The sequence below is a fragment of the Peromyscus californicus genome, unplaced genomic scaffold (genome assembly GCF_007827085.1).
Source record: "Peromyscus californicus insignis strain IS unplaced genomic scaffold, ASM782708v3 Scaffold_6__1_contigs__length_162567912, whole genome shotgun sequence".
In the NCBI taxonomy this organism is placed as follows: domain Eukaryota; kingdom Metazoa; phylum Chordata; class Mammalia; order Rodentia; family Cricetidae; genus Peromyscus; species Peromyscus californicus.
The window spans coordinates 1,166,153-1,185,126 of NW_026294584.1; the positions used below are offsets into that span (position 1 = coordinate 1,166,153).

The 18,974-nt window shown below is 42.8% G+C and overlaps 1 protein-coding gene across 9 annotated transcripts in view; it reads right to left on the bottom strand.

The window, feature by feature from the left end:
* The window catches only part of Lhfpl3 (LHFPL tetraspan subfamily member 3), a 634,521-nt gene that overhangs the window by 235,747 nt on the left and 379,800 nt on the right, over positions 1 to 18,974 (bottom strand). The window lies entirely within an intron of this gene.

Here is an 18,974-nt window from a genome sequence, read left to right on the forward strand (position 1 = left end):
AGGACCTTCCTTTGCACCCATAGCATACCTGTCAAAAAACTAGACCTTACCACCCAGGGATGGGCACCCTGCATATGCAATTTAGCAGCTGCTGAGCTCCTCATTCATGAATCAAAGAAACTAACCTCTGGATCACCCACCACTGTCTTCTCCTCCCACAACCTGTCCCATCTCTTAACTTATAAAGGCTTACAAACTCTACCTCCTTCCCAGATTCTTTCCCTTCAGGTGGCACTAGTAGAAGATGCCACACTTACTTTCCAATCTTGCCACTCCTCAATATCTCAGATCTCCTTCCTTGACCAAACACTAACTACTCCCCATCTCATTCTTGCATTGAAACTGTAGAGGAACTATGGCCCTATCCTGCACATATACAGCAGGGCACATTACAGGCCATCTGTACCTCGTACAGATATGATAGCTTCTTTTTACATGAGGGGACCCAAAAAGCAGTCTATGCCATAGTCAGATATTGGGGTGGTTGAGGCACAGACACTCCCTGCCCATACTACTAACCAACAGGCTCTCACCTGTGTCTTCCAATTGGCACAAGGACAATCCCTAAATGTTTACACAGAGTCCTAACATGCTTTTCATATCCTCCTGTTCCACAACTGTCATCTAGAAGGAGTGTGGGCTACTTAGAACAAAAGGATGGTCCATAACTAACTCAGGTCAAATTATGGCCATGATAAAAGCCAAAGCTAGGGATTATTCACTGCTGGTCTCATCAGACTGACAACTCCATCACCTCTAAGGGAAATAACCAAGCTGATGAGGTAGCTAGAGCTGTAGCCCTCCAAGGCCCAGACTTACCTCACCCACCACAGGGAATTCTTGCACTACAACCCACATCCCCACCGTCACTCTGACACTCGACAAATTCTGTCCTATCTACACCAGCTCCTTCATCCTGATAGCCAAGTTCTGTTTCACTTTGTCAAGGCCCATCTGCAGCTTACTCCTGAGGACTTGCATCTCTTAAGAACTATTACTGCCTCTTGTAAAATCTGTAAAATGTCAGACACACCAACTCCAGATACTGCAGCCTCCCTTTTCCTACCCACCAGGCCAGAGGCTCTCTCCTGGTGACTGACTGGTAACTTGACTTTACCCACATGACCACAGTTAGATGAGTTAAGTGCCTCCTGGTCCTAGTGGACACATTCTCAGACTGGGTGGAGGCATTTCCAATCACTAACAAAAGGGCTCAGACGATCTCTGACCTCCTTCTCAAGGAGATTATTCCCCTTGCCTCCCTTCAGTCAGACAATGGTCCTGAATTCACCTCACAGATTTCCCAAACCTTATCTAGTGCCCTCAGCATTCCTTGGCATTGTCATATCCCACACCATCCCCAGTCCTCAGGAAAGGTAGAATGAACAACCACTCCTTAAAAAACACTTTTGTTAAAATGTCAAAGGAACTTCACTTCGACTGGACAAAGCTCCTGCCTCTGGCTCTTTTCAGGGTTTGGGCTCTCCTCAAGTGACCCCTTTCAATCTCTCCATTTGAACTCATGTATAGGAGGCCAGTTCTAACCCCCTCTCTCCCATCCAAACCCTCACTTCTCCCTGATCACCTACTTACTCTGTCAACTCTGCTCTCTCTTATGGAACTTTACTGACCACTTCCTACCCTGACCATGCACTAACCCCTGTACATCCCCAGTTAGCATTGGGGATCACATCCTTCTCTCTCCTCCAGACCAACATCCCTTGTCCTTTTCCCCTAGATGGCAGGGCCCCTTCAAGGTAATTCTTGTAACCCTCACAGCTTCTAAGCTCGAGGGCCTCTATCATTAGATTCACTTTTCCTACCTCAAGCCCTTTACTCTCCCACCTCAAGACAAACCTCCTTCATACACATCAACCCCAACAGGATCCTGCTCCCTTAAGTTTCAGAGGATAATGAAATCAACTGCCTTGTCCACAATTCCAGAAGAATGAGGCTTCACCCCACAGCCTATTCAACTCTACTGGATTGGGAACTCCATATGGAAGTGGATGCTTTTCTTCCTGACTTCTCTCTGCATTTTCCTGTCTCTACTAATCACACCCTGCTTCATCAAGTCCTTCTCTGTGTATCTCCAATGACATATTCAAAATCTCCAATTAAACAATGAATTAGCTGTTGTTACAGGACTACCAACCATTAGCCACAGAACTAGAGGCATAAAGACTACCAAACATGCCCGGGTGGTAAGAAACAACTACACACAGCAGATATCCACACCCCCAGACTCAAAAAAGGAGACTCACAGAACAGATTTCAATATAACCTTTTACTATTGACTGCCCTCAGCAATCAACCACCTGTGTCTCCTGGGCATCAAGGTGATACTGTGGTGATGGGAAAGGAATAGGTGCATTGTTTATTTATGTGAAGATAGAAAAACTTTAGTGATGATAAGGAAAAGTGATTTGAGATGTATAAAAGAATGAAACATGTTCCAGATTCCTCTTTCTCACTATGTTACTGTTCATAAACTTAGCATTAACTGATGGAATTCTGATAAGCTGTTAATCTATCTCTGGCCGAGTACTACCCATTATACTATACCACTATATTATCATAGCCACAAGCTCAGGATTTTAAATTCCCTTTGGTTGCTTTTGAATGTGTCTAAAACTTATCTCTTTTTGTAAACTTAAAACTTCTTATAAGCTCCAGGGAGTTGACTTGGATTCACCCTGAACAAGCCAGATGTACTCCAGATAAGTACTATCCCCACCTTCCCCTGGCTTTGGGACTCCCCTCTACCAAGTACCAAGACATAAAGGAAAAAAATCTTTTTTTCCATAAACTTAACTTTGTCTTCTGCCCTGCCAGCATCTTGCCAGGTCCAAATGGCACTGAATGGTTCCACAGAGCCTGGATAGCAGTGAAACAACCAGGTACCCTAGGACATGGCCAGCACCCCAGTTTCCTCAGGTCCCCCAAAGATGACAGACTTCCCCCTAGGTCAGCAGGAAGCAGTCTTAAGAACTCAGTACCCTCATTCCGCCTTACCTGCTATCCTTAATTCCTCACCTTTTTATAATAAATGACAGGGAAGAATATTAGCATTCAGGAACTATGCTGGCCTGCAGCCACTAAGAGCACCCCTTGTGTAAACAAATGCACATGCTAACATTCAGGCAGGTACACTGGTCAGCCCAGGGTCCTACAGCCACCGCATCACTACATACTTTCTGTGCACACGTGCTAAGCCCCTTTTAAAAGCGAGCTGGACCGTTCCCCTCTCTCTTTTCCTGCCACTTCTCCCCAGAGGCCAGTCTCTGCCCCTTTCCCTTTTTGCCAATAAACCTCCCATGTGACTTCGTTGTTTGGTGTGATTCCTTCTCGCTGCCGCTAAACCATAACAATCACAATTTTTGTTGTCCTCTCCATCTCCCTGTCCCACCACACCTTTGGATGTTCTCTCCGCCCCCTCTTCCCACCAATGGTGGTGCTCATCCCTAGTTCCTTTTGTGGGTAGTAGACAGTACTGACAACATGATGCTAAAAAACCATGGCACCCTGTGTCCTGGTGAATGTGTTATCATACCTATTACCAACACAGTAACTATTTTTGAATAACTCAGTGGTTTAAAGTAGAAGAGGAAGTGGCAATGGACAGACATTATAAAGAAACACATATCAACTCCACCAAAGCAAACCCTTTTATGCTTAAGATCTGTGCAACCGTATTATGAGAGGAGGGATGGAATTCATTCAGTAATTCACTCATTTGATATGTAGCCATTGAGAGTTGACATATGCCAGACATTATTCAAATATTGAGTATTTGCAGTAGTAAACAAAAGAGAAAACTCTGCCTGTGTCTTCCCTGGGGAGACATAAAATAATTAAGAAGAGGCAGTGTGAGGTGACACTTGGGTATATCCAAAGAGGGGGAGGGAACAAACCTTATGGTTTTGCAGGAGAATATTTAAGTAAGAGGAAATAACAAAAGCAGAGGCTGGCACTGGGAGTGGCCCCAAGTATCTGAAGAGCAAGAAATGAGAAATGGTTAAGAAGAGAACTAGATGGCAAAGATGAAGGGAGGTTTGCCATAGCCATATAGAACACAGAAAATGACTTTTGAATTTTGAGAGTGAGATCACTAAGTCACCAGAGATCCTCAAGTTGAGAATAGTGTGGTCATTACCTGTATGTGTACCATACTGGATGTCCTGAGGTTAGAACAGTGTAGTCATTGCCTGTTCCTACACCATACTGGATGTCCTGAGGTTAGAACAGTGTAGTCATTGCCTGTTCCAACACCATACTGGATGTCCTGAGGTTAGAACAGTATAGTCATTGCCTGTTCCTACACCATACTGGATGTCCTGAGGTTAGAACAGTGTAGTCATTGCCTGTTCCTACACCATACTGGATGCCCTGAGGTTAGAACAGTGTAGTCATTGCCTGTTCCTACACCATACTGGATGCCCTGAGGTTAGAACAGTGTGGCCATTGCCTGGACCAGCACCATACTGGATGCTTGGAGGTTAGACTGAAGAGGACAAGGATTCTAGGGGTTGAGGATGATAGTCTGAACTAGGATAGCAACAGGTATGGGGGTAAAGTGCTGAAAAGTGTTTACTCTTTCTTTGTTTTTGTTTTTCCTTTTTTGGATTTTTCAACACATGGCTTCTCTGAGCAGCCCTGGCTGTCCTAGAACTCACTCTGTAGACCAGGCTGGTCTCAAACCCAGAGATCTGTCTGCCAAGTCCCACGTGCTGGGTTTAAATGTGTATGGGAGTTGGGTATGTGAGGTCAGACTTCATTGGAGAGGTGTGTGTAGGAGTTAAATCTGGGAGTCATGAGAATACAAATGTAGTTTAAAAGCTGTGGTACCAAACAAGATCAGCAGGAAGTGAGTGCAGCTAAGGATACCCCAGTGAGAGTGGAAGATGGGGAAAAGCAGCAAAGGAGTTTGAGCAGGAGAGCTAGAGGCAGGGTAGTTTGGTAAGGCCATCCATAGGATTCCAATCAAGTCACAGCTTCAAGGTGTGAAAAACATCCAGCAGGCAAGAGGCTGGGAGGGATGCTTGACAAGACGTGCCTGTGAAATGCTGAGGGTGAACTGCATGGTTCAAATGTGAGAAGAGGAGAACAATCAGAAGTAGTGCAGTACAAGATAGCTGTCCCCACAAGGACCCCCCAGCTTCAGTGTCTAGCATAGTTTTAGTCCCTCTGAAAAAGTGCCAGGATGCATACAGTCTCCATTCAGGTCCATTCTAAGATTTTGTGAAGACAACAAGGACTATTGTTTCCATTAGGAAACAGGCTTCATTTAAGTTTTAGTTCAAAACAGTTGAAGATGCTTCCACCCCGTCACCCCCACCCCATCCCCCAGGTTCCTGATCTTACTTCACTAGGTTTTAACAAAATTTTATAGCTCAGTAGCAGCATGGATTTTATAAACTATTTTCAAGTGTATTAAACATTTGATTATATAACCTTTTTCTAAAAGCAACTAAATGGAAACAAGACTAAACTTCACTGCTTGTGCAGGGCTCGCTGGTTAAGTTGAAAGCAACAGAAATACATCTTTTAAGAATGGATTACATGATGATGGACCAAAGACAAGACTTGAAATTATGAGATAAATGAGTTAAACCCATTCCTTCCTATCTCTGAAAATTTAGACACTATCTTTCTGTATACCACAGGGCTCAGAAGAACTAGGATGATGGTGACTCTGTTATTTTGAAGGTCAAATGAAATTTCACATGAAAAGCCTATGCTAGCCCTCTTGTTGATAAATACTCCCCACCCTCATGCTTTGGTTGAACTCTTTCAGTAAGCCTAAGAGGTAGACTGGGTACTCTCATTTTACTGAGATGAGGCTAAGGCTCTGAGACGCTCAAGGACTAAACCAAAGGCACTGAGACCAGAAACAAAGTATCTGTCCTGATATTCAAGTCACAACCAAGATGCCCACATGTGTGGTAATATTGTGCACCCTAATAAACTTACCTGGGGTCAGAGAACAAAACAGCTGCTAGATATAGAGGCCAGAAAATGGTGGCACACACACCTTTAATCCTAGCATTCCATCTGGATCTCTGTGAGTTCAAAGCCACATTGGAAACAGCCAGGCATGGTGACTCACACCTTTAATCCCAGGAAGTGATGGCAGAAAGCAGAAAGGTATTTAAGGCTTGAGGACCAGGAACTAGCCTGGTTAAGCTTTTAGGCTTTTGAGCAGCACAGTTCAGCTGAGATTCATTCTGAGTGAGGACACAGAGGCTTCCAGTCTAAGGAAACAGGATCAGCTGAGGAATTGGCAAGGTGAGGAAGCTGTGGCTTGTTCTGTTTCTCTGATCTTCCAGCTTTAACCCCAATACCTGGCTCCAGGTTTGTTTTTATTAATAAGACCATTTAAGATTCGTGCTACACACATGCTTACCACATGGTGCGACAATCTGCTAACTCTGACTCACTCTGCTCTTGGGACTATGAATGAGCAGGTGAGTGATGAGTAGGTCCCTGGTATTGCACACGCTGGAGAGAGAAAAGACTCAAGGTATTCCAGAACCTCATCCCTTGACCTCTGAATTTTCCTTTCTCTAGACACCCCTGCCTCCCAACAAACTCTAGAAAGTATCAATTGTGTTCACGGCTGTGAGGACAGGAGCCCTTACCACCCTCATATCTCTGAGTCCTGGGAAGAACCTCAGATGCTGTTTGTATAAGCCCTGTATTTTATGGACTAGGAGGGTTAATTGTGGAACCATCAAGGTGTTGGTCTCAGCTAGTGTCAGGAGTAGTACCACTGCTGGGCAGCTGGAAATCCTTGCAATTTCTTTTTACTACACTATGCCACACTGTAACTCACAGTGTGGTCATAGCATAATATGACATCTAAAATCAGAATTCCAAAGGACTTCTCAATTAGGTAAGTAAGAAAAATTTATTCTCCTTCCCCTATTATAGCATTAAAAGGTGCTTAAAACACTAAATAAATGGCTGCTTGAGTCGCCTCGAGATCACGTTTCCTTATTTGCAGTGCTGAAAGACAAAGTGACTTCAAGGCTGCTTATGAGAGGACCTGATTATCTGAGAAAACACACACACACACACACACACACACACACACACACACACACACACACACACACAGACCTCTTCATAAATGATGTCTGACAAGGAACGAGACGTTTGTGGCGTAGGAGCTCTGGAAAACATAATTATTTATCCTTTCACAGCTAATGAAAGAAATTGAAATTGAAGCTTTCATTTCAAATCCTTTTTATCTGGGTGAAACTTTAATTTTACATAATCAAATTGACTTCACAGTTCAGTGTGTTAAAATATGCAATTAAACAGCATATCAAGGTTAAATGCCGACTGCTGTTGGCTCATTTAGAAATCATGCTGCTGCACTCCTAAACAAGAAGAAACACCTGTCTAGCACTGTCATCCCTGCGCTGGGAACCACACAGCCTGCAGCCCTGTGTCCCCTGTGTCCCGTGGTCAGAGTAGGAGGAGAGGCTGTTGTTTTTTTTTTACCCTAATGGGCCAAATCTGGTACAAGGTTAACTGGATTTAAAATTTTTATTTCCCTTTGTTTTTCAGTGGAGCTTTTTTTTTCCATTAAAAATTACTCTGTCACTTCCACCAAGCTCCATACCTGATCCTCTATGAGAACACTTGGATCTTCCAAGTAGTGATTTTCTGTAAAACAGAGATTGTACACAACAACTAAACTTTAGTTTAGTTGAAGGTATGAAAAAATGCCTCTGCTTTCATTTTTTTTTCCATTCCACAATTTACAATCTGTTCAGTTGAGGTGTCTTTCAAGTGATCTTTGTGCTTCTGGAAAAGGAGAGCCTCAAGAAATACTTCAGGATGTGCTGAAGAGGGCCTGGGGCAAGGACACTGGAAATGAGTCTTGGGAGATGGCTGTAGCTGGCTGAGGTGGGGACTTTTAGTTACCTGCCCCTTCCTTGTTTTCTTTGTGGTGATTAATTTATGATTCAGTAGCATCATATATTCCCTTTTATCTTAAGATCCCATGAGTGGAGTAGGGTCAACAATTAGAATTGAGTTTCTTTCCTTGACTGATTCTATAACTGATGTAGCAGTGATTTTGTTTTATCTCATTAGGGTGGCTGCTAAGCAAGATTCATGAATCTAAGCATTATCTTGCTATAATGATACACAGAAAACCTGGATCTATACAGTGGCTCTTCCACATACAACAGGGGATATATGTCGAGTTAATACAGCAGCCCCAAAGAAGACATGGTCCTTAGTGTCCTTAGTGGTCTATTACATGTCATGATCATATCTTGTTCCTTGTTATGCATCTGCTATCCATAAGATACATGTTGATACGGCTGGTAGACTATAACACTGAAAGATGATAGAAGATGTTGCAATGTGTAGTGACACTGATATAAAAAAAAGTATGAATTTTTTGCTCTTTTGAGCCATGGCTTTACATATAACACTGCCTGGCTCCTTAGAACCAGAAATCATCCTGGGACATATATATTCTTTTACAATATCCTGAGGTATATACATTCTTCTGAAATTCTGAGCCAGGACTAGGTTCATCACCAGTTCAATGTATTACCACAAAATCAAAACAAAGATTTCTTCCCCCAACGGGACATTTTGGTATTTTTATCAGTAACAACTACATACTGGAAAATACTTTTATTAGTCAACAGTGATACTAGTATATCCATGGAATTATAATGTTGCCAATACAGGATTGTAAATTAGGCTCATGCATATCACATATAGAATCATTAGTTGGTCTCAGATAATCTGAGTTTAGAAGTTTCAACTTTGAACAAATTGTTAAATAATACCAAACAACAAAGTTTTCTTGTTAAATTTTACATGAAGCTTAGAAATCTTGACTTTATTTATAGAGAATCCAGTGCATGAGGTTCTGACAAGTCTGCAGTGCAAAGCTTTTATTATCTTCCCAGAGTCTCACATTAAGGACTTTGGATTGAGAAACTGAAATGTTTCATTGTATGGTCTGCTGCTTTCTGTATTTCCTTGGATATCTCTGATCTGTGCCAGATGAACGACTACTGACTTTAACTTCTCTGAATTCTCTTGTATTGTGGTCAAAGAAGATCTGTTCAATGTTCAAAAGTTTTCAGTATAACTTTGAACATTAAAGGAACAAATACCATTCTGGGCCATTACTAGAGGCTGGAGGAATTCAAGTATTTGCAGAACAAATTAGCCATAACTCATTCCTTCCAGAAATGTAATTTGGCAAATTTCAGCTATCCTTACCATTAAATCTGAAGCAAAGAAGACAGAAAACCAAGTATATCCAACAGACCACAGAGACAGACAAGAACTCCACACAATAAGTGCATGACTAATGTGTATGTATCTATGAAAACAAATGTATGTGTGGGTACTGTATAACATACAGAAAAGAGAAAAAGACAAGCTAAATACAAGGAGATGAGAAAGAACTGAATGCAGGTAATGGACGCAAGTTATGAAAGAATATAAAGCTATTTTTTTCTAGTTCTAATTTTACTATGGATTTTTTTTTTGGTTTTGGTGGTAGGTAAATACATAAAATATATTCAATACTGAATGTGTAAAATCTAATGTGAAGCGTCACAGCTTCTATTTAGAGTGCTAATTCTAACTGTATATGAGTTCTTTAAGTTGTATAGACTTTGGATCTGGTTAATTTTGGTGTGTGATGTTTTTACTTATTTGAAAGTTTTTTTTAAATAAGTTTATAAAAATGACTAATGAATGCACAGAAAGTACTAAATCTGTAACATAAAACTGTCAGGAGCCAAGTAGCCTAACCGATTCTCATGGGAAAAAGCTGTGTACCTAGCCTTCCGTTAACAGTTTCAATAGCAACCATTTTTCAATAAGACCACAGTATGTACCTTTTGATCAACTCCTTGAAACATAATGGTTTGCTGTATGGTCCGTTGATCAGGCCCTGGAACAAAGAGACCTTTTCCTGAACCCTACCTTACCCTAACTTCCTCCTACTAACTTTCCATACCCCTATCTACTTCTCCTAGCCCCTAGCATATATAAGCCTGATTCCCCTTGCAATAAACGAGACCTTGACGTGACTCAGACTGACTTTGTCTTCCTTTATGCGCCTGGTCTCCTTTCTCTCTCGCCCCCATTGATCTTTCAGGAGGTGCCTCCTCGGGTCTCATCAAATAATCTGACCCGCGGGACGGGGCAAGTGGCGCCCGAACATGGGCTCGAGGCACGGTGACCTGCCGGACGACGGACAACAGAAGGGGCCCCGAGAGGATCAGGGTAGAGACGCCCGGACCGCATCACTCGTGCAACGCGGGAGAGTCTTGAGGTAAGTGTGTCGTCCCATCGATCATGGGCAAAAATTTATCTAAAGAGGCTATTTTTCTAAAGGAGATGAAAGGAAATCTTAGGGAGAGAGGAATAAGAGTTAAAAAAAAAGGATTTAATAAAATTCTTCCAATATGTGGAGGAGAAATGCCCCTGGTTAGTGATTAATGGACCAGGAATTCACCCTCTGACTTGGAACAAGGTTGGAAAAGATATTAACAAATTAATCAGAGATGGGAAAATGTCCCGATGCCTTTTTTAGTTTCTATGGTGTGATTAGAGATGTTCTAAAGGAAGCAGAGGGAGATGGGCATGTTTCACATTTACTAGCCCTTGCAGAGGATTTTCTCTCAAACTCCCCCTGCCTGACACCCAAGGGTCCAGAGGTTTATTGACATCTACCAGTAAGAGCGCTCTCTGTCTTGTCTGTGTCTCTCTGTCTTGTTACTTTTGTTTTGTACTTTGCAGGCTTGATTTGTACTTTGCAGGCTCACTGGGACAGACGTGTCCGGACAGTGAACCTGGCGGCGAAGGGAGACGTCCCAGAGCCCTAAAGCCACCTCAGAGGTGACCATTTGGTTTAGGAGCATCTTTGGGTATCTTCCCCCATGGTGGGAGGAAGTGCCACTTTGTATTTTGTCCTGGGAAATTGTCAGAGCCATTTTGTGGGGTTTTTTTTTGTATGTTTTGTTGTGATCATTGTTACTTTACTCTCTCCTTCTCTTCCAAGAAAAAAAGGTGCATGTCTGACTGACAGGGATGTGGAAGCCCCTGATGTCTGTTTGATTAAGGACAGAGATCCTCCAGTCTGGATTGTTTTTGATGTGATTGAGACTGGAGGGTTACCCCCCCACCCAGAGCACATCAGGCTGTCATTGTTCTTGGAGCTTTGTTGGTTGTTTTGTTGGGGCAAAATTTTTTCATGTGCCCCTGGTCTTGTGTGTAATGTATTAACTGTTCTCATTGTTGACTTGACTGTGACGGACGCTATGGGACAGTTCCCTTCTTCTTCACTAGACCTTTGCCTAGCCCACTGGAAGGATGTGTGAGCCACAATAGAGGGAACTGGGTCCCCCAACCCCACTCCCCAATTGAACTGAGATAAACAGGTAGCTCCTGCCAGGTGGGGCTTGCATACTGCAAGAGGGGCTTGCTGGCTGTGAATGAGGCCATCATCTCAGTGCTGATGTTCCGGTTCTTGGATTGTCTGTGTAAATGTTATTTGTTTCTGTCTACTAACCTCCCTTATTTTCCTAAAGGAAGAGGAGGAAAGAGAGGCATAACAAAGGCCACCTCCGTCCCTCCCTAGCTCTCTTGTTATCAGGACTGCAGCCAGCTGGCTGCTCTCACGAGGGTGGGGGTGCGTGCTCTCGGTACAGGCGGGCAAAGACAGGAGCTCTGGACAGGGCAATGGGGACTGCCTGCAATTGACAAAAACTGTGTGAACACTGAACAGAGACTCTGACTTTAGTCAGAGGAGTTAACAAAAACTTTTTTTTCAGGAACACTGGCAGCCAAGGACACGCTCTATGCCCACTGCTCCCCCTCCCTTCCTTTACTGTGATAACTTTAAGGTCTCTTCTGCCGGCCAGCAGCTTCTCTTGTTAACCCTTCTCTGTCCTGGTATTGCTTAAAAACAAATGTTAAATTACCAGCTCAAGATACTGGGAAAATTATGCTTTTGTTTCCACAGGAAAAATAAAAATTTACATGGGTTTTGGTCATTTGAGTTCAATGGGTTACAAATACTTGCCATCATTTAAGAGAATTAGTTTCAAATTATTGTTGGTTAAGATAAAAAAAAGTTTTAATAAAAAGGCTTAAATAATGATTTAAAAAAATGACTTGAGATATATAAAAAAAATGAAACATGTTTCAGATTTCTTTGTCTTGCTATTCTGCTGTTACATTGAGACTCCAAAGGGTCATAGTTGTAAAAATGTCTGTCTACTCTGCAGGTATGAATGAAAAATGTGGCCACATGTATGCTTGGTTTTGAATGTCTGAGTTTGCATGTCCTTTATGTTAAGGAATACAAGTTAATACTAGTCATCTGGCTATTCAGATACTAGTTTAAAGCATAAACTGCTCTATTTTAATAAAAAAAACTGAGAGGTATATTTAACTAATATATCTATAAGAAAACAAATTGGCCTGGTTATTGTTACCAAACTTAGAGATATTTTCAAGATTGGGCCTAGATTTGTTTGGCTCAGATACATTTAATAGATAATGGTCCTCAAACCTGTCAAAGATCTGATGAATATGGCATTTACATTATTTGATAAAAAGCTTTCTATAGCAAACAGAGACTCCAAGCTCCCCAGCTCCTAGCAATGACTCCCAAGGAATGGCCAATTCTCCTACGCTATGTCAAAAGTATGTAGCTCAGTCTATAGATCCAATGAGGGTCCAGTACCCCGAAGTTTATATTATACATTATATGGATGATTTGTTATTAGCAGGGGAATCTAAAGAAAAAAACACAAAATATAGCTCAAAAGATAATTACCACACTTCAGGACCGAGGATTTCATATAGCTCCAGAGAAGATACAAACCCAATACCCCTTCCTGTTTTTAGGGTTCGAGTTACACCCAGACCTCCTCTATACACAAAAAAATCCAGATTAGAAAAGATACACTTCGTTGTCTCAATGATTTTCAAAAACTTTTAGGGGATATCAATTGGCTGCGACCCTATTTAAAAATAACCAAGGGAGAAGTACGCCCCCTTGAGGATATCCTCAAAGGAGATTCTGACCCTCAATCTCCTAGATACCTTACGGTGGAGGCAGAGAGGGTATTACAAAAGGTTGAAACGGCCATCACTCAGCAACACACGGGATATTTTGACCCAACCCTCCCATTGTATTTGATCATTTTTTCTACAGATTTTTCCCCTACAGGCCTGCTCTGTCAAGAGCCCGTACCTTTACTGTGGGTACATCTTCCTGTTACTAAAAGAAAAATCCTTCCCACCTATCCTTCCCTGGTTTGCCAAGCGATAATGTTGGGAATAAAAGCCTCCACTTGATACTTTGGGCATGACCCTGATATTATTGTTATGCCATATGATAAAGAGCAACTTGAATGGTTATGTACCCGTAGTCCTGACTGGGCCATCCTTGTCTGCACCTATGAAGGAAAACTTGACACACAGATGCCCAGTAACAAGCTCCTATAATTCTTCTCCCTCACTTCCTTTGTTTTTCTTAAAAATACCCGAATGGAGCCCATCCCGGACTCCCCTGTGCTTTTCATAGATGGGTCAAGTAATGGTAAAGCTGCTTATGTCCTCAATGGCCAAAAGAACATTATGACAACTCCTTTCAAGTCAGCTCAGCTGGTGGAGCTATATGCTGCCCTTGCTGTCTTTAAAGATTTTGAAGATTGCTCCTTTAATTTGTATTCAGACAGTAGATATGTGGTAGGGGCTTTACAGGCTTTGGAAATGGTCCCAATAATCCAACCCATTACTCCCACCTTCCAAATGTTTTCTGAATTACAAAAATTAATCCGACAAAGGTCGCTACCCTTTTATGTTGGCCATATTCGTGCCCACACAGGCCTACCTGGACCCCTAGCTCAGGGAAATGACCTTGCCGATTCTGCTACATGTTCTATCTTGGTTTCTCACTTGGAACATGATCAGGTAGCAGCCGCTCGTGAGGCACACCGCCTTCATCACCTCAATGCTCAAACTCTGAGACTAAGGTTCTCAATTACTAGAGAACAGGCTAGAGAAATTGTAAAAAGCTGTAAAAATTGCCTGATGCTCTTACCTGAACCTCATTATGGAGTAAACCCCAGAGGGCTTATACCTGGACAAATATGGCAGATGGATGTCACCCATGTTCCTTCTTTTGGCAAATTAAAGTTTATACATGTTACTGTAGATACCTTCAGTGGATTTATTTGTGCCTCCGCTCATAGTGGAGAAGCCACCAAAGATGTTATCAATCATATGTCTTTACAGTGCTGGGTCAGCCGAAATGTATAAAAACTGATAATGGTCCAGGATATACTAGTAGCAAATTTAGACAATTTTGTTTACAATTAGGAATTAAACACATCACTGGAATATCCTATAACCCTCAAGGCCAGGGTATTGTGGAGAGAGCTCACAAAACTTTAAAAAATACTCTTAATAAACTCAGCTCACAAGAGACACTATTTCCCCTTAAGGGAAACCACAAAGCTTTGCTTTCTCATGCCCTATTTGTATTAAATTTTCTGACATTGGATGTTTTTGGAAAATCTGCGGCTGAGCGACACTGGCATCCAGAAACCAAACAAGGATATGCACAGGCCCTTTGGAAGGATCCAATAACTGGAAAATGGGGTGGTCCTGATCCAGTTATAATTTGGGGAAAGGGGTCTGCATGTATTTATGACTCCAAGGAAAATGGGGCTCGTTGGCTACCAGAAAGACTGATTAAGCCTTACTCTGCACAGATTGTCTCCCTAGACTAAGGAAAAAATAACTGTTATGTCCAGGACACAACCCTGAGACAAAAATTCTCTCTTTTTCTTTCAGAAATGCCTCTGACTTGGAAAATAAAGGGAGCCATGGACATCTCAATGGCAGGACCTGTTCATCGCTGGCCTCGGAAAATCAACCCCTGTTTCATCATTTGCTTACTACTCTTCCCCCTTCCCCTCTCCTGCATCTCCAAGGAAAGCCCCCATACTATTAAAAAGCTTACCTGGCGAATTTTCACAGTAATGGGGGAGGAGGTCTGGAGGGTTACTGCAAACCATGCTCCCTATTCCTGGTGGCCGTCACTCACTCCTGACTTCTGTCAGCTGGCTGCAGGATTGGATTCTTGGGATATACCTACTATTGGCCAACACCAGTTAAATGGTACAGGAGGTCAAACGATTCCAAACTGCCATCAATTTCCTCGCAGTCCTAAAACCACTTGGACAAGCCCTTGTGGGACATTCCATGATAATGACCCTGCCATGATGACTGCCCCAGGCTGTGTTAGTCCTACAGCTTGTTGTAGGTTAGCACAATCTGACTTTTATGTCTGCCCTAAGGATGGCAGAAGCCGAGCTACGGCTGCCAGATGTGGGGGATTTGAGACCTTCTTTTGTGCTCGATGGGGTTGTGAAACTACAGGGGCAGCTTACTGGGAACCAACTTCATCTTGGGACCTTATTTCAGCTACAAGGGGATACAGTAAACCTAGCACGGATAGACATTTTTGCTTTAGCTCCTATACTGGGAAAGCCCATAATCCTGGGCTATCATTACCTTTAAACATAACCTTCACCCCTCAGGGTAGGGCGAATCGAGAATGGCCCTCAGGAAAAACATGGGGACTCCGCTGGTATCTTGATGGCACAGATAAAGGAGTCATTTTAAAGATCTTGCTAACAATAGAAAACCTGTACCCAAAGCCAGTAGGAACCAACGTAGTTCTCTCTGACCAAAAAGTTCCCTCCAATCATGAAAAGGTGCCATCACCTCCTCCCCCCTCACCTCATCCTCATCCATTTCCCTACCATACAAACACCGTGAGTACAGACTCCAGTAACGGAACTCTCCTTACTCCTTTTGGAGGAACAGGAGATAGATTGTTTAATTTGGTCAAGGGAGCTTATCTGGCCCTAAATGCCACAAATCCAAACCAAACCTTGGGTTGCTGGCTCTGCCTTACCTCCAGTCCCCCTTATTATGAAGGAATTGCCTTTCAGTCTGCTGCCAATAACCTCACTTCCCCGAGTAATAGGTGTCAGACTAAGCCACATAAACTAACACTCTCTGAAGTCTCCGGACAAGGTTCTTGTTTGGACAAGATTCCATCGACCCATAGTCACCTCTGTAAACAAACTCTGACACCTTATAAAGGGAGCTATTATCTCGAAGCACCCAACGGGTCCTACTGGGCCTGTAACACAGGATTGACCCCTTGCATATCTGCTCAGATATTTGATGATTCCCATGAATTTTGTGTGATGGTCCAGTTATGGCCTCGTGTAACTTATCATCAAGAAAGCTCAGTGATGGAATTCTTTGAGCAGAGAGGCAGATACACTCGAGAACCTGTGTCTATGACTATTGCCCTATTGTTAGGTATTGGGGGCATCGCTGCAGGAATTGGTACAGGAACTACTGCCCTCGTGCAGAGCAACCACCTTATGCAGTTACAAATGGCTATGACTACTGACCTAGAGGCCATAGAAAGATCCATTTCTGCTCTGGAGAAATCTTTAACCTCGCTCTCTGAGGTTGTGTTACAAAATAGAAGAGGTCTGGATTTACTATTTTTAAAGGAGGGGGGATTGTGTGCAGCCTTGAAGGAAGAATGCTGCTTTTATGCCAATCACACTGGGGTAGTTAGAGAATCAATGGATAAACTAAGAGAAAGATTAGCACAAAGAAAACGTGATTTTGAAAATCAAAACAATTGGTTTGGGGGTTGGCTAAAGGGGTCCCCTTGGCTTTCTACTCTGATTCCCACCCTCCTGGCCCCCTTGATCATTTTCCTTCTCCTCCTTACCTTTGGTCCTTGGGCTTTTCAACGACTAACACAATTCATCAAAAATCAGATTGATTCGGCCCTATCAAAAACTGTTTCAGTACACTACCATCGGATAGAAACTCATGAGGAAACTATCGGAACAGGTGAAAGGCTCAGGTTCAGTGGCCTACGAACCTGAAAAACCCCTTAAAACTAAAGGCTAGAGGGTACTCAATGACGGGAATAGTATGGGACCTGTGCTGGGAGCACAACGTACAGAGGTCGCCAGAGACCGGCTCAACATGGCACGTTGCCAGCCACAGGATGCACTCCATATAGCCTAAGACAGGGGCCCTCTTGATTTATGACCAAAGCCTGCTTTGGCCATTTTATAGAAAGAAGGGGGAATTGTCAGGAGCCAAGTAGCCTAACCAATTCTCATGGGAAAAAGCTGTGTACCTAGCCTTCCATTAACAGTTTCAATAGCAACCATTTTTCAATAAGACCACAGTATGTACCTTTTGATCAGCTCCTTGAAACATAATGGTTTGCTGTATGGTCCGTTGATCAGGCCCTGGAACAAAGAGACCTTTTCCTGAACCCTACCTTACCCTAACTTCCTCCTACTAACTTTCCATACCCCTATCTACTTCTCCTAGCCCCTAGCATATATAAGCCTGATTCCCCTTGCAATAAACGAGACCTTGACGTGACTCAGACTGACTTTGTCTTCCTTTATGCGCCTGGTCTCCTTTCTCTCTCGCCCCCATTGATCTTTCAGGAGGTGCCTCCTCGGGTCTCATCAAATAACCTGGCCTGCGGGACGGGGCATAAAACCATAATTGTTACCTTCATATTGAGTGTTTTTTTATATAGAGAGGGGGTAATTCTGAGGGAAAGGCTTTTTTTTTAGATTTCTTTATTTAATGTGCACATTGGTGTTTTGCCTGTATAAACTCTGTGAGAGGGTGTCAGATTCCTTGGAACTGGACTTACAGACAGTTGTGAGCTGCTATGTGGGTGTTGGGAATTGAACCTGGTACTCTGGAAGAGCAGCCAGTGCTCTTAACCACTGAACCATCTCTCCAGCCCTGGTAGTTCTGTTTTTAGGAAGTTTTAGCAGCATTCCCTGTGGAAGTTATTTTTGTGCTTAGAACATTCTTGATAGGATTAAGTAAATAATGCATTCTGTGTCTATACACCAGGGACTGAAAGTTTCTGGGTGTCTGCTGCCCTCTTGGTGACTCCATTTACCTTTTCATGTTCCTACTTGACAAGCATGGGCAGTGATGGCTACCTGTGAAGCTGGCTATGTGACCATTACATGAGATGTTCATGTACAGGATAATATGCTTACATTAGAGGACTTGTTAAAAATAGTGAGGGATGCTTCAAATTAACAGCTACCTGTAGCTAGAGATTTCCTGGTCCTGCCTGGCCCATGGTCAGGACAAATCTCTCTCACCCGCCAGTCCTGCAGCTGCTCAGACCCAACCAAGTAAACACACAGAGGCTTATATTACTTATAAACTGTATGGCCATGGCAGGCTTCTTGCTAACTGTTCTTTTTCTTAAATCAACCCATTTCTATTAATCTATAAGTTGCCACGTGGCTCATGGCTTACCACTATCTTAACATCTTCTCATGGTGGTGGCTGGCAGCTCTCTCTGCCTCAGCCTTCCACTTCCCAGAATTCTCCTCTCTCCTTGTCCTGCCTATACTTCCTGCCTGGCTACTGGCCAATCAGTGTTTTATTTATTAACCAATCAGAGCAACACATTTAACATACAGAACATCCCACAGCAGCTACCTGAAGTAATATCTAAGTTTTATAATTCAAGGATGGATTTAGCTTCTTATTAAGAACAAAAAGCTAGAAGGAGCCACTCAGCTGATGGCAATAATGTAACTACAAAGCATAAAGATTAAAGATAACACCAGAGCCAGGCATGGTGGCATACAGCTCAGTCTGGGGATTGAGGAGGCTGCATGAGGAGAGGGAGATCAGGGGTGTGAGGTCAATCTGGGTTACAGAGCAAGACCTTATCTCAAAAATCAACCAACCACCAACAAAAGGAACCCCCAACTTCATAGGAATTAAACACATTAAACAAATTTAAGGCTATAACAAATCCTTGTCATTAAAGTTCTACTGCAAAGAATAGGTTTAGCAAT